This window comes from Halyomorpha halys, unplaced genomic scaffold (assembly GCF_000696795.3).
Source record: "Halyomorpha halys isolate HHAL.00 unplaced genomic scaffold, Hhal_1.1 Scaffold895.1, whole genome shotgun sequence".
NCBI classification, from domain to species: Eukaryota; Metazoa; Arthropoda; class Insecta; order Hemiptera; family Pentatomidae; genus Halyomorpha; species Halyomorpha halys.
In genome coordinates, this window is record NW_027106521.1 from 79744 (window position 1) to 96111 (window position 16368).

Consider the following 16368-nt stretch of genomic DNA (forward strand, 5'->3'; position numbering starts at 1 on the left):
AACTAGAAGACGAGAATTACCAGAAATAAAAATAAAAGTCTAGGAAACTAATGAACAAAATAGGCCACCCCCCTTATTGAATGGAAGTATGGTGAGCAGACTAACAAGATAGAGGGTAAAATGGTGGGGGAGAGGTATGAAGTGGGGAAAACAGGTAAGTTACATTTGAAGGCAAAAAAATTCAAATAAAGTTAAATCAAAAAAGTCAAATAAAGTATAGTAAAGATAATGTTAGGAAATATAGATATAGGCAGACATTACGAAAGGGAAAGAAATGACATAAAAATATACAGATAAAATACAAAATTGAAATAAAATAAAAATAATGGATACAATAAATATGATATAGTAAAAAACATTTATATACAGAATTCAATAAAGACACAAAGGTGTGTAAATTTATTTAAAAATAAGATCAATTAAAAAATAATAAATGTAACATAAGATGGACAAAACAGACGAGCATAAAATATATAAATAAAAATATCAAAGATAAAAAATGGATAGTAAATATTAAATCGAGGGTCCAAAATGTTATTATTAGTATTGGTGGTTACTGTGAAGGTCCAAGGCCTCGTGCGATGTAGTTACAAAATACATCCGGCGTTTCTTGACGTGGTTTTTTCGTATGATGGGTTCGTCACACCCACGCCTATGTTTTGTTAGTGCCACCCATTGGCTAATGGGCATCACAAACGTCTAGGGGGACGCTGTGAGTGGGTATTGTATAATTTTATGCTTGAAAAAATTATACCCCCCAGGTAGGGCCGGGCTCGAACTTAAAACCTTTGGGTTGGTAGACTGGCTTGTTGCCAAGCTGCTACCGTCGTCCCCGGGTCCGAAACCGTGGCTCATATTAAATATTTATTTACTAATTATATTTCGTTTTTTTTGCCGCTCCCGGACCATCTTCTTTTTACATATTACACACGGTTAGTCAACAGTCTTCCAAGAAATAATATTTTTAATTCCACATATGTCTAACGGTTCAAATTTTATATTTGTTTTTTTTTTCCTTTTTCAAAGAAGACACATTTTGAATTAAATTTTAAAAATATATTACAAAAAAAAAAAGTACATTGATAATTGGGATTTTTTCATTTCATATAATAATTGGTATACAGTATGTTATATAGTCATAAATTATGGAAATGTGGAAATGGATGTAAAGATTTGATAAAATCTAATTATTTCTAATACATTATAGATGGGACCAGGTGATGGACGAAAGTTCGAAACGTCTAGAATAATAAAATAAAGAAGTAACAGCAACGAGGGTCTTTGTTTGAATAAAATAAAATAGTAAAAGTAAACAAATTTATATACAATGTAAATTGTAAGCAAGGACCGTAAGGAGTTATAAAAAAAAGAAAGCGGGAAAAAAATCAGAAACTGAATAGTTGTAAAACTTTTTTTGTTCATTTTACCTTTGTTAAACAATTTTTACAATTAATACAAACTTTTATGATTTTTTTCTTAAATAACCTTAACTCATGCCCATGCGAGAGGAAAATAGAACACTTCATAAATGAGATGCAACCCAACTGTTTTGGATTGCTATGTACAAAGCATACTTCATATTCTTTAATTATACATTTTTTTTTAAACTTACAAAGTTTATACAGTATATGAAGGATAAGGGTGGGTGTATTTATAGCTAGGTATATGTGTTCTTTTTTGAACGCACCTCGGAAAATCTTTACATTCAGTTATGGTCAATTATTTTTATGTACAGTTCAATTCAGACACAACCGAAGTAAATAAATATTATAAATTTATGTTTGTTTGTTTTTTTAGTTTCATTTTTATAATTTATTGCTTAATTTTTAATTTTATTAACGTTTTCAATTCTTAAGCGTCATACAATTATTTCAAATTATTTTTTTGAAGATTTAAAAAACACTTCCCTATCCTTATGGCCCGACTAAAGTTTATTAAAATAAACAAGTAGCCATCCTCAGATTTCCATCTTTAATAAGGCGGGAAGGGCACCCCGACGGCAGTAAACATTCAATAAAGATGAAGAAGAAACAGGCCGGATTGGGAAGGAGCAGTTCCATCGAAAAAATACGTGGAGGGATGAGGGAGCTGCCACTTAGCTATTTATTGGATCCGCTCCACCTTAGATTACACGGCTCCATACATATCGCATGGAGCATGAAATCAGAGTTCAGTCAGTCCATTCCTACCTTCCTGTCAGCCGTCTTAAATCTCTTCATTAATTTCCAATGAGGTGAAGCACCCTCTTCCTCCTCTATCACGGTTCGTGTTGATTTCTTACTTACTTTTTTATGAATATAATGCGGTAAAGAAAACTAGTACCATAAATAATGAGACGTGAACTCAAAAGTTGCAATTAGTATTCGTCAATAATGGGATTGTCCCAAAATTCAATAAATGTCATATACTAAATCGATATCAATTAATGGGAATGATCGAATTTTTGTCCAAAATAAACTTTTGAATTATTGTTTTTTTTCACCATGGGAAGGTTCAATGATAATGAAATCCTCAAATTCTCAGGAGATAAAAACTTCTGAACAAAATTAAGCGTTTTTGGTTTGTAGTTCAGAAATTATTAGTTTTTTTTCGGTTATTGTATACCAATAAAATGTGAAATATCACTGATTCCTCAAAATGACATTATATTCGCAAAAAATATAAAAACATTACGTGGCTTAAGGTAAAAAAAAGCCAACATTTTTTTTTCGAGCAAAAAGCAAATCATATTCGTTTTTATTGTCGTCTGAAACTTCAAAGAAATTAAAAATTATTAATTTTTCACCTTCATTTATTCACATGATTTTTTTAAGGTAAAAAATCCTAATATGTGAAAAAGTACTAAAGTACTTTATAGTACTAACACAGTGAGCATATTCGTATTTTTTCGAAGAAGAACAAAAAAATATCACCGAATTCATTAAATTATTCACAAAAATTATTATGTGGTTTAGGGTACAGGAGGTAATTTTTTTTTTTTTTAAGGTAAAAAATCCTAACATATAAAATGTACTAATATACTTAAGTAGTGCAAAGTGAGCAGATTTATCTCTTTCCAAAAAAAAAAAAAAAAAAAAAAAAGTAAAAAATATTAATGATTCCCTAAAGGGTTTCGTGAAGTGCTAAAAACGAACTCCATCGCATATATTGCTTTAATTTATATTACCAAATCATAATAATAAAATATACGTAAATGATTAATTTTAACTATTATTTATTTATTTAATACCAGATCGGCCTGATGGTTAATGTAAGAGGTACATTTTTTAACAATTGATTATGGGAGTAAACTCTCATACAAAAGATACCCCTAACTATAAACAATGTTATAAATTAAAAAAATAAGATAAAATAATTTACTGCTATTAAAAAAAAGAATAGGAAGTTCATTTAAGAAAAAAATTAAAATCAAATAAAATTTTAGAGTGACAATAACAGAACTGACAAATATAGAACTTATAAATATAGTAGCCGGGGCTTCAGTCTTCAGGTTGTGGTTAGGTTCCCATGTTGTAAGTCACTCCTCCTTTAACTGTCTGTAACTGGGAGTGGAACTTTATGAACCATTATTTTTATGTAATCCTCTATTTGTAATTTCCGATGCAGTTGGCTGTTTCTTACAAGCCAAGGACCATTCACTGCAATTCTTAGGACTTTATTTTGAAAATATTGTAATTCTTATCTTTTTGTAAAAGGATGTCGCTTCCCAGACTTCACAACCATATAACTGTAGTGGCATGAGAATTGTTTTCAAAATAAGAACATCAGTTTCGAGTTTTAATTTGGATTTTCTATTTAGAATAGCTATTAGTGACTGAAGACTAAATTATTACATTCCCATCAGTATCGGAATTTTTTAAAAAGAAAAAATATATTAATTAAAAATGAATGAAACAGTAATGAATTAAGTATAGGCTACATGTTAGATTAGATTTATGAAACAGGTGCTAAATATTTTGCCGTACAGTTTAAGGTCGAGTGGCCGTTGAATAGAATTAAGTGCAGTGAGGGTGATTGGCGATTGGCCACTGGTCCGTACAGAGAGGTCCAGGCTCCAGCGCACAGCACTCGCTGCTCCAGCGGCTGATTAGTCTCATCTCTCTCCGCTTTCATCCACCGTTCTCCACTTAGCCATCGTTAAACCCTTCATCATTCAATCCATGTCCGTCATCGTGAAAATAAAATAAAATTCTACTGCATGTAACGTCTATCTAATAAAACCGGTCATGAGAGTTTTTTTTAATCAGCATTGCAAGTAAGAGGAGACCTTGTATAGTGTTTATTTCTGAGTTATATCAATAAAAAATTTGGGTACTGTATCAAATAATTCACGTAGAAAAAAATGTATACTCTTGAAGCCCTTCTTAGATCTTAACCTACCATTTCGTATATTCCATCCATCAAAACTGCTTCCTTTACACCAACATTACAATAATTACTGATTCATTAAGCTCGTTAAAAGGTTTAGATTGTATGTATCCAGAGCATCCGAAAATTTCCTGCATCCATTTTCACTTAAATCTCTACATAATATGGGTATGTCAGTTACATTTATATGAGTTCCAAGCCATGTAGAAATCGCAGGGAATGAACTAGCCGATCACGCTGCAAAAGAAGCACTCGCGCTTCCGGGACGAGGTAAAGTTATTTTAACTCTGTCAGAGATGAGCAGGGCTCTTGTAAAGGAAGTCAAAGATAAATGGCAATCTTTGCGGAACGAAAGCCCAATGAATAAATTAAAAATTATTAAAAAGGATGTCAACCCCTGGGGTACCTCCTGTCACAAATGCCGTAGAGAAGAGGTTGTATTGACCAGGCTGAGAATAGGTCACACGAGGCTCACCCACTCCTATCTTATTTCAAAAGAAACGCCTCCGAACTGCCAGTATTGCAACAACAATCTAACAATAAGCCATATTTTCCAACGATGCCCATATTTCATACCACACCTCAATAGCTTAGGAGTGTTTCAGTTTTTAAAATCACAAAATTTACTGACAAAAAATAAGTTGATCGGAAGGAAAAAAAAAAAATAAATAAAACAATAAATAATCAAATTAAAAAATAAATAAAATTTAACGAATATTAGCAAAATGAAATAAAATATAAATGGCTTTGATGACCAATGAAGTTTGGCGCCACTAAAAAAAAACAACCAAACAAACTGCTTCCTTTAAAAATCCTAAATCATTCTTGCAACTTTCTTTTTAACTATCCAACCCTCTACATTCATCAAGCTTCCTCTTTACCTATATTTAATCACCATTAATTTCTCTATCTTATCATCTTCAATCTTATGCACACCTATAAATAATAAATAACTATGCAATTTTGAGCTGATATATACTTACATTCGGTTTTTATATAATCACTTTTAATTTCATTTAAAAAAATCATGTGAAGTGCAATGACCCATTAAGGATTGTTGTTATTAGAACAACGGTTGTACAAGGAGGTGATTTTTTAACCGTCAGAAGTTTCCTCAATTAAGGGTACCCACGTTATGAGGCTGGGTGGACTCCAGGAGGGCTCCAGAACGCCTAAGCTTGACACATGGGTAGAAGGTAACAGAAAATAATTACTTCCCACAGCCAGATTTGAACCTGGTCCTACCAACTAGGAGCATAGTGCCTAACAAATGTGCCACCGCGTTCCCTATTTTATTTATATAATTATTTATTATTTGTCTTTTTATTTGGTAATAAAATTAATATATCAAAGTGAAGCAAGACAATGGTTGCCCGAATTTCACATATTTATTGTTCTAAAAAGATTGTCCCATAGTAAATATAAATTTTTCTTTTTATTTCATATCACTGAAAATTGTATGATTTAAGCTTTAATAAGGTTAGCAGGGTCAGATGGGACATAAATAAAATTCCATCCTCAGGAATTAACTTTCTGTGTATATTCTTGTAGTTGGTATCTTGTTTTTATGGAACACTGCAAAGTGGTGCAAACCGTTGGTTACTACTAGTTTTAATTGGTTACTACCGTTACATTGGTATACAAACGATTGGTTACACCTGGTTTACTAGGTTACTATGTGATTTAATCTCCAATAAGTCCCAGGAAGGAATCGAACTCACTCCGCTGTGAGCTCAGACCTTCTAGAGCCTTTAGCTTAACATATTCGTTTATAAAAGTTTCCCTCAACTATCATGTGTACCAGAAGTATCAAAATCGATAGTGTTTTATTTGTAGAAACTTTTATTTGTTTATTCTCTCAAAAATTTAATTAAAAATTTTGCTGTTTGTTTTAAATAATTTTTCGATGACGCTTAAGAAACATCTATTAATTAATCTGAATCATAAAAAAAGCGGTTAGAATTTTTATTTTCTTGTGTAGTCAGCCAAATTAGGACCGTTGCCTATTATATCAAAATAGCCTCTTAAACTTCTTTTTTCTTCTCCTGAATGATAAATTTAATCATGTTTAAAATGAAAACTTCAATTAATGAAAATAATTATGTAATATCTAAGGCCATATCAATAATTTGCAGAGGTCCAGTACTCGAGGAGCTAAACTGGTTTGCGTTTGCTATTGGGTTTTATTACGTTATCGATGAGCGGAATAAATATAGACTGTCACACTCAGGTGAAAACTAATTGGTAACCTATAGGATAATGAAACCTGCAATGGTTGGACTTCATAATCCAGTGTGAAATCCAATAAACAACATTGAACTACAACTTCATTTCAGTGGTGAATGAAATCTATGCAGACCAACATAATGAATCAGACTTTAGAAAGCTAATCTACGCTACAGCTTGCCAGTTAAAATTGCTCTTACTAATAATATTCAAGCTCTATCTAAAAAAAAAAAAAAACTTTTAAGCAATCATAAATTGGATTTCATTTATTTATTAAGAAGTCTAAATATGTTACTGATATTTTTTTTAATACATGTAAGCTAATTTATATTAAAGAACGTATGTACGAAAGAAACGACAAACAATTAAAAATCAGAAAACACTGAAAAAATATCATTTCTATGCAAGGGAGTTTTGAAATTAAAGTAACTTACTTATGAAGACATTTGTATTTTAGAAGTTATATAAAATTCATTATCATCTAAGAGTATTTTACATTTGGACGTAATGTTTTGGAGAAGCTGGAGATTAGCTCATTTGTGTTATTTGGTGTGGTGATTTTTAAATTTTTAATCTCTAATTTTACGCGAATCTATAAGATCTAAAAAGCCGAAAAAAGGCTTTTTTAGTTCTTATAGATTTAACTTTCTTATGGACTTAATTATTCTTTATTGTTTTGTCCAGAGTATCGTTTTGAAACTTATAAGCTAATGCTGGTCTCCAATAAAATAAAATTTCAAATCAGAATCAGAAACTGAATTCGTTCTGAAAGTTTGCTGAGTAATGTTTCTTTTAGTGTTGATTTTGAATTTCAACTTTGCCACTTCGACCATTTTTCTAAATTAAAAAACGAAAATCCCCCTCTTTAGAAATTGTGAATTTTTTTGTAGAATAAATTTTCAACCGATTACTTTCGAATACTAATGGTACCTGGATAGTATATAATAAAGTAAAATACTGCAATCCTTAAAAATAAAATATATTTTAAGGTAATCCACAGCGAAGGTGATGTTTGCCTAGTTATCTACAAGTGACCAACCTATTCTAACCATGGTGTGGGAGTCAAGTTTTTCATTTTGTGGGACCACCGCTTAATGAAAAAGTCAACGCCGCCAGCACATCTCAGAACGATAAATCTAGGCCTAACTGTCTGATCTACGGGCAGCCCATTAGTGGAACGTTACCATCCCCAGTCTTCTGTTCTCTTTCTTGCCTACAATGGTATAGGGAATGCGATATAGAATTAACACCTAAACATTTAAATACTTTTTAGTTCTATGGTTTCATGAAGAAGATATAGTAGGATTTTTATACCACAAAGACGGGAAAACCGACACCCTTACCTCATTAAAGATAACCCAATAACCTGCAACTAACTATAATAATGAGTTCCCACACAATGATGGTCCCTGGAGGAAGTCTGGAATAAGACAGAAGGCTAAGCGAAACCAAATGTTCGATGTCTAAACAACGAATCACTACAAATGTCTGTCGAGTGACACCCATTAAAATACAAATCTACAAGATCAGTCTTCATGCAATCAATGGGGCGTTTACCCGTTGGCTTATTTTTGTTAACATTCTAGGACTCCGGTCGTGACTAAGGAGAAGTGAGAAAATTTTATGCAAAACTTTTAAGTGCTATTCTTCCTTTGTGTAAGATGCCACGTTTTGCACATTATTTTAATATGTTGACCTCTCTATTTGTGTGTTTTAACGTATTTATTCATTAAATTATTTCATTTTATTATTACTATTGTTTTTTTTTAAACTTATTTATCCATTGAAGTGTTTCCTGTAACCGGTTTTTTATTATATTTTCCTTTTAATCTATGTGTTAGTCTTATTCTCGTAAAATGTATCTATTTGTTTGTTTTTGGTAAACTGATCTACTGCTGTGACTATGAATGATGGTCTGATCTCACATTGCCGTCTAATATTGAATTTGTTTAGCGGGTCACTGAAGAGGATCTAGGAGGATAAATTCCGGAGAGCGAATTTGTTGATCGGGTGAATTAAAAAATTGTGAAAGGGTGAAATTGGAGAAGCAGAATTGAGAGAGAAAAATAGGAATGAATTGAAACATTTGTATTTGTTGTACAGATCGAAATTAATTGTAAAAGGAAACTGTAGGGGAAAAATATTGTTTATTATATCTCTTTATATCTGATTACACCATGTATGTGTAATTTATATATGTCCGATTACCGATTCATAAGTATGCTGTGTGAGATAGCAACTTGATGTATTTAGGCAGCAAAGATAAAGAAAGTATTTCTCTCTCTTCTAACCTTTAATTTTCTCCACAAACGGCGAATTAGGCATTCACAATGGAAAATATTATTGCATTGTTAAAGGGAAAAGTATTGGATTAAATGATCTTTTAGTCTAAAATCGATAAATAAACATTCATTGTGATTTCTAATAGTTTAAAAAAAATGGAAAAAATATATTAATTTTTAAGAAACTTGTATTAAAAAAAAAATAACGACTACAAATTAGGCGAGTTTTATAGTCAAATCAATTTTTAACCAACTTTTACCTAACTCTGGTTTCATGACATAATTTAATACTTTTCAGCTTCATAGTTTTATAAAGAATTTTAAGAATGTGGTGGGGTTTTCACGGTACAAAGATCCCATTTCAGAATCTGCTGGAATAGAAATACCGAACATGCTTACCTCATTAGGATTAAAATTTAAAGCTACAGCTAACTATAATTGCTATTAATGATAATGATGATGAGCTCACAGTTGTGGTGCCTGGAGGAGGTCTGGGACAAGACTATTATAAAGGAGAGAGAGCGGAGTTTGTCAACCTGTGCCATGCACCGTCCTCCCCCAGCTCTCGGGTAATACCATTCTCTTCTCTCCTATTAGCGGGCACAAACTTCTCCCAGATTACCTCAATAAGGCAACACGGAACCAAAACAAAATTCATTTCGACTGGTATTTATAGCTTATTATCGACTCGTCTCTACTACCTGCGTGTCCATTTATCTACTCGAGTGTGTCATGCATCTGTATAACGTGAAATAGAGAACCCCACATTAGATCAGTATCGTTTTTTATACTCGACATATATTATTATACATTTCAGTTTTTTTTTTAACATGTTTTTTAAAGATCTTCCATACTCAAGGGCAATTAAATAAGTTTTCAATCATATCATATACACATCTACATATCCATATAATAATGATATTGAAAAACGGTTCAAATCTTTATATATTTACATGTTGTTTTTTTTTCTCAAATGTTTCCTGTCAGCATAGGCAGGTTTAAAGCTATTAAAATCCCCAATCTCTCCGCTAAGAAAAAAGTAAAACAAAAAAATAAAAGTTTTTGGTGCATAGCTCAGAAAGTATGTAGTTTTGAGTCTATTATTCTAAACCGATCGATTCTGGAGAATAAAAAAACAATTTTTTTAAAAAATATTTATTTATTGTTATTTACAACTGTACATTATAATACATTTAGTAAATCTGATCTTGGTTAAATTGGAGTGTTACAGGCGTGGAGAGAAACTACCCATTGCCAGCACTCTAATGACGTTTTACTTTAGCAGGTCTCGTGGCCATCTTCTTTTCAGGCGCCTCGGAGGATTGTCAGGAATGGAAGAGGATGCAAGGTTAGAAACTAGGGGAATTGAGTGGTTAGGGAGTTTATAATGGAAGGAGTGATATCTGGTTCGAGATAGATCGGTTACATAGGAAACATTAAGGCCTTTATGTATGATTTTAATAGTGACAAAGTAAGGAGCATTTAGGATTTTACGAAGGATTTTGGATTGTAAGGATTGGATACAAGAGGAATTCTCTGAAACTTAAAATAAAAAAATTGTAGATATACATCCTTGTGACATTAAGTAGGTAGCCTAAATATATTTACACTGACTAGTAGAAAAAAAATGTAGTTACGTTCGTGTATCTTGTGTGAGAATTCCAAGTTAATCGTTTGTCCAAATGTAGTCCAAGGTAGCGGATCTGTTCGACAGGGGTAAGAGTAACAATATTAAATGAAACTGTAGGGCAGTCGGTAGGTTTACGACGAAGAGTAAAGGTGATTTGATGGGATTTGTAGGGAAAATGTGCAACGCTTCACGATTTTGCGTGTCATCCTTGCGCAGAGGCCATGTTGATCTTTTCTGTATCGTTCCAATTTTAGTATATGTACCCCCGAAGAGAGAATAAAAAAAAAAATTATCACTGATTCCATTAAAAGATATATTCTCAAAAATTATAAAACATAATGAGGCTTCAGTTAAAGTAGATAAGAAAATTTATTTTGGAAAAACAAAAGAAATCATATTCAATTTTAGCGTCATCTGAAAACTTCAAATAGTATTTTTTAGATAAATTAAAAAATTATCATGTCGATTTATTTGGAGATTTTTTTCCCTTCTGTTGGCCATTGTTCATATAATCGTTCATAACTGCATTTTATCAAAATTGTATGTTTATACAACCGTTAGAAAGCTGAGTATATATAAATTTAGGTATATGGGTTTTAAATACAGAAAAACTTTTCAAACTTTTTTTATATATTCTGTTCTAATATGTTTAATTAGATCCAGTTTACGCCCTTTGGTGCAGTTTACAGAGCATTAAACAAAACTGACGCAATAGCCTAAGCTATCACCATGATTTAAAATTCCTGTAATCCCAAATTTCTACAGTAACTGTAATTATGATTTCTATGTTTTTAATGGGGATTAAGTTTCCTACAATTAAAAAAAAATCATTTAATTCTGACAATTATTAGCGAAGACTCAGCCAGTTGAACTTTGGATTTTGGTTTTCCTTGAATTTTGTTTATTTTTAATTATAACTTGAATGCTGTCTGTACACCATCGAACATTTTAAATGATTTTCACATTCCAATGTGTAAATAAAATCATAATGTAAGTTTAATTTTAACTAAATATTAATAATTATCAAAGTTTCAGTAGTGTTCAATTAATGTATATATCCTCAAATCTTGCAATAGCGAAGCATTGCCAGGTCTACTAGAATTATATGAAAATATAAAAACAATTAAATTATTAAATTAATAAGATAAGCTCATCGCAAATAAACATAGGTCGATAAATTAATTAAATAATAGTAAATCGAATAATGAATAATGGTAAAGAAAATAAAAATTAATTATCGTGAAAAATTGTACCTGCATACAATATTTACATTCTGCCCAAAAAAAGAGTTACTAATTTTCTAGTGATATAAATTACGTTTCCTCGGAAAATCTGGTGAGCACATCAAAAATCGTTCACTAACATTTCTAATTTAAAATAAAATTAATTCTAGTGCATTTCCTAACAAATTTCTTTACTATTCTGCATGACAATATGTCTTATTATAATTGTAAAATCTGATTCTTGCTAAAACAAAAATATTCTTATTATTATATTTTATATTCATCCATTGTTTATTTAAGGTTTAATATGTATTTTGTGGGTTATAGTAATTAAATAATTAATATAATATTTTTTTTATTTGAATGGTCATAACTTGATGCTTCATGACGGCTATATGTCTATTTTTTTAAAGTAAATAGCATGTATAGGTAAAAGAATAAACCATGTCAAAATTAGCAACATTTTGTCAGACTTCTTAATGCTTCCAACTATCATCCTTCTTAACCAAGGAGGTCAACAAATTCATCAATTATAAGAAAGTCTAAACTAACAAGTATAAGAGGGATTCGACTGAGAATACATCTCATGTATTAGTAAATAAACAAACACGTCTTTGATTCGGTTTCCTCCTTGTTAATTGTAGTAAGACAAGAGATCGGCTACAGGTGACGTGGGAAATCGAATTAAGGGAGATGTGATATGATGGAAGATAGGGTGTTAGGATCGCCTTATTGCTGCCTAATTGACATTCTCACTACCATCTCCACATTCCCATCTCTCTCCGTCTAATTCCACCTGTCCAATAGCTCCTCTTATATAATAAGCGTCGAATTTGCTGTGGAATCTATTGCTTGAATGAATTCTATGATCGAGAAGATATCGATTAGGTCGAGGCAAACCGTTGGTTCAATACACCAATCCCTGCTTCCATTAATTAAATGCCATCAAAACCAAAATCTATAAAGTCTGACATTCTATGAAAATCAGAAATCCTCCCGCCTACGTCTCAGTAATTAATCCCAGGACATTGTCATTCATTTATGTACTGATTTAGGGATTCATTCTTGACCTTACAGCTCTACGCTTCCTTTTCAACCGCCGGTTTTACTTCAATATTTTGCCTGCTTTATTATTCTGTGGTCACTTCTTTTACAAGAACTTTACTTTACTTTCTTTTCTATTACAACATAGACATCATTTTCGATCACTTTCAGCAGCTTAATCTGAGCAATAGGTTTTCCTAGTTTCTTCCCATTTCTCTGGATATACTCTTCTTAATCCTTGGAATGGAATCATTTACATGTCCGACCCATTTCAATTGTCCATTTTCTAGACACCACTAAGCACGAATAATCCACATAATTACTCCAACTACTCTATACAACGTTCGAAGACTCTATAGCTTTGTTAAAATTTTTACAGCATCTATTTATAAAAACTATTTAGACAGCCTAGAGAATTTGTTGAGTGTACACTCTCGAATGGATTTTTCCTCGTTAACTTTTAATCGTAGTTTCTTGTTGAGATTGCTTCTGGCGCTGTTCTAATAATTGTCAAAGAAGTTGAACGAAAGATAAGAGAACGTTTTACGAACCGACCGCAATTTTAATGCTGAAATGAAATTTCTGAAAGTTTACTAATTTGATTATGTATTTCTGAGAAGTATTTTACTTTATTGATAACCGCCTTAGTGATAATTATAAAATTAATTATTTATAATATTCTAATGTTTTAAACATTCGATGAAAGGCACGTGCTTCAGTACATCCCCTCTGCTACTCGAAATATGAAACCTCAGACTAACAACGTTACAGTACCCAATTTTCAGAATCAGTTGACGGAAATACAACAAAGCAGTTTTTAAAGTTAAAATTGAAAAAAAATAATAATAACAAACCTAGAAACCATATATGTCCATGTCTTAGAAGCCCTAAATTTATGTTCCTGTAAATTATGTGTTTAATGCATTATCCTAATAATCAAATTTATATATTACTTAAACATTTAGTACACAGTTGGAAATATTAATTTTTTTTAAGATGTTTTGACTCTTACAGTTCATAAAACATTATATTTTTGCTATACGTGACTCTAAAAATGTCTTATAATCATTTTTGTACATAAAAATGTATCAAATTAATGATATAAACTGACTTTAAATGGTTACATTGTTTTTGCTACATCGAGTTCCAACCATACTTTCTCAGCGGAAGAAAGTTGCAGTTGGCTACTAATTTTACAATTAAACAGAAGTATTATTATTCTATGTAGAATGTGCGTACAAAATTTGAAATAATTAATTTTAAAAGGTTTAAGTGATGAACAGTGTCTTATTGAAACCAAATATAAGAAATGACTGATTGATGACTAGTTTCATCTATGAAGTGAAAATCTATTGAGAACAATAAACAATGAAATCAAACTAATAGATAAGGACTTCTAATGTAATGATAAAACAAGTACTTATTGCATTTTTTAATTTCTGGATTTATGTTTTTTGTATTTACTTTTTTTTTGTGATTTATATTACAAAAGAAAATTTCTTAAACAACAAATAATGTTTTTCTCGAAAACATAGTATTTTTGTTATTATTAAATTGTTTCAATGTGACAATAAAAAAATATTATTATTAAATTAAATATATTTTATGTCTATACACATATGTATAATGTACATATTCATACATAAAACCGATGGGGGTACTGCTAGACGGGACAGGAGACAACCCAACCAGAAGTACCGTGGTGCTGTGCGGTGTTGCCTAATGATATTGAAGGAGCTATCAGATGTCAGAGATCATAAGAAAGGGACCAGCAACAGGCTGCCAATTTGAGATTCGATCTCTCGGATCCATTTACTTATTAGCTCCTTAATCCCGACCTCGACCCCTCAGATTTATTTAATTTCAAGGAGTTCCGCATCTCCGCTCTTAGTCTTAATGTAATTACTGCCATGTAATTATGATGTCTTGTAAGATCAGTGCTAAATTATCAAACGAACATTCTCTCTCTCTTTCTTATATGACTATTAATTACGAACTATAACATGCCATACAATCATTAAATATGTTAAGGAGCTACTACAGATACTTTTTAGTCTTCGTAAAGTCTACTACATCGTTAGCTAAATTTACGGTATAAAATATCCTAAGTTAATATCTGTATGTTTTATCTTCCAACATATAGCTAAGATTTTCTATATACCTTCCTCTTAAGAAAAAAAAATGGTAAAACAGTATAAATATGATGTTAACGCAATATAAATATACAAGTAAAACATTAAGATTTTATATCGGTAATTCATTGATAAATATTACAATATAACATAACTTTGGGCAATAAGTAATATTGATAAATGATTAGATTGATACCAAAATTTAAAAAAAAAAAATACATATAAATAAAAAATCTCTAGATTTATAAATAAACAAAAAGATAAATAAAATGAACATAATTAAGCTATGTCTATGTATAAATAAGGATAAAATAAAATAAGTAAAGTTTTGAACTAATATAATAATAAAAATTAAAATTAAATAAGCACTAATCACATTAATACTATTATGTACAACATTTGCAATCTCGATCCGAACCCACTCTATTCCTTACGCTTAAATGGGTAGAACCCTTCGAGATCACAGCGCGTAACTGATAACGAGCCAGTGAAGGCTGAGTAAATGATTAAAATTATAGTAAAAATGATGAAATAATATCACAACTGTAAAATAAAGAAACTGATATAATAATACTAATTAAACAATAGCAAAATAATATAAACAATAGGTCAAAGGTGTCCGTTATAACTTTTAGTAAGTCATTGAGTAAAATGCTTTAGCATAATTTTATTTATTTTGGTGTTATCAAATCTCTAATGTTGCCAATTGTAGATTTTCAAATTATTGGGAAAGGGAGATCCTCCTATGATAACGTTCTTGAGCAGGTGGAACCTCCTTATTAAAGAGGAGAAGATGGTCGGGGGATGCCGTCAGCAGAAAAAAACACAAATAAACAAAAGATTATTTATTTACGCCAAAGTTTCGACCTGATTTCCAGGTCTTCATCAGGGAGTTGTAGGCAGAAGTTTGTGTATTTGTGATTTTTCTGCTGACCACACCTCCCGAATATTTTCTCCTCTTATATATCTACAGTCAACTATCTTCACCTCCTTTTTAAATATTGTCTAAAACCAAAGCTCTCATTAAATTAAGCGGAATATATAGTAAACCAATTCCTACTTCCTAGTTCTTAAGCTATTTGATTACTCATTTTTTCACCCGATTGTTTCTCAACCATGGCATGAATGATGCAAGTAACATTTATTTTCTGAGAAGATTTATCATCCCACTGCTGCTCGTGACTGGGACCACTCTGTTTCAGGTCTATAGCAATTACTAAAGAGTGGCTCAGTATTCTGGTAACGTAAATAAGTAAAAATAAAGGAAAGGACGTGTATGGGAGCGCAATGGGGCTTTGGCTGACGCCGGCATGTCTCATTCCTTTCGGCCGCCCCATCTGGAAAATTATTTCTTAATGCCATTTGTTCTACTTTCGAGGAGCTTCTTCCAAGCGGCTTGTCATCTTAGGATTTCATCGATCGGTTTGTTGTTGTTCCCTACGGTAAGCACTGCGAACCTGATG

At 31.4% G+C, this 16368-nt stretch overlaps 1 non-coding gene across 1 annotated transcript; it reads right to left on the reverse strand.

The window, feature by feature from the left end:
- Positions 1–10677: 10677 nt before the first annotated feature.
- Positions 10678–10783, reverse strand: LOC112211289 (U6 spliceosomal RNA). Its single transcript, XR_002945531.1, has one exon. It is a non-coding gene; the product is annotated as a U6 spliceosomal RNA (small nuclear RNA).
- Between the last annotated feature and the right edge of the window lie 5585 nt (positions 10784–16368).